This window comes from Meleagris gallopavo, unplaced genomic scaffold (assembly GCF_000146605.3).
Source record: "Meleagris gallopavo isolate NT-WF06-2002-E0010 breed Aviagen turkey brand Nicholas breeding stock unplaced genomic scaffold, Turkey_5.1 ChrUn_random_7180001927305, whole genome shotgun sequence".
Lineage (NCBI taxonomy): Eukaryota > Metazoa > Chordata > Aves > Galliformes > Phasianidae > Meleagris > Meleagris gallopavo.
Window position 1 is genome coordinate 1 of NW_011189544.1, and position 734 is coordinate 734.

General features: G+C 48.1%; 1 long non-coding RNA gene across 1 annotated transcript; it reads left to right on the plus strand.

Moving 5' to 3' along the window:
- The first annotated feature begins 50 nt into the window (after positions 1–50).
- On the plus strand, positions 51–545 carry LOC109364839. The gene is made up of 2 exons (XR_002110608.1): positions 51–172; positions 351–545. It is a non-coding gene; the product is annotated as an uncharacterized LOC109364839 (long non-coding RNA).
- The last annotated feature ends 189 nt before the right edge of the window (positions 546–734 follow it).

Genomic DNA, 734 nt, shown 5'->3' on the forward strand with positions numbered 1-734 from the left:
GTGCCCCAGAGTCCCAGGCCCTTTGCGATGGATGCAGTGGCTGGGGGTCCCCTGTAATCAGGAAGCTGACTCTTTGGCTGCTGCTTGTTGTGTGCCCAGCTCCATTTGCCCAGTCTGCCCGCCTCTGTGATCCCCCGCAGCACCGGCTGGAAGCGCGCCGTGCGTCAGTGAGGTGAGAAAAGCTGCTCAAAGTAATTTTTGCTGGGATGAACTGGGGAGGGGGGATGCAAGGCCTTCCTTCAGCTGGGTGGTGGTGTGCCGAGTTCCTTTGCGCTGTTGAGTTTCCCTTTTCCTTGAGGTGGGGGGCTTGCCGCTCCGCAGGTCTAATGGTGTCCCCGCTGATGTTTCAGGAGCTGCTGCAGAAGAAAGAAGAAGAAGCGGCGTGGGGATGCGGGAGGCAGGAGCGAGCAAGAAGACCATTCTATTGACTGTCAATCTCATTCAATTAATTTGTCTTTTGGATCTACAGTTGAAATGTTTCTATTGCTATTGGGAATTCCTAGTTGACACTGTATACCTTTGAAAATAAAATTTATTTGCATGTTTTTGTTGTTTTGATATCCTTTTTTAATCTCTGTCTTGCACAGGATTTTGGTATTAAGTTTCGTCTCTGTTAGCATGAAGCTTTTTCTTTTTGAATTGCTATAGAGCGCTTTGTTCCTTTTCTGTACCCATAAGAACAATCCTTTTAACTTTGCTGAGGATTTTGATGGCCTTTCTTTGGGAGTAGTGGT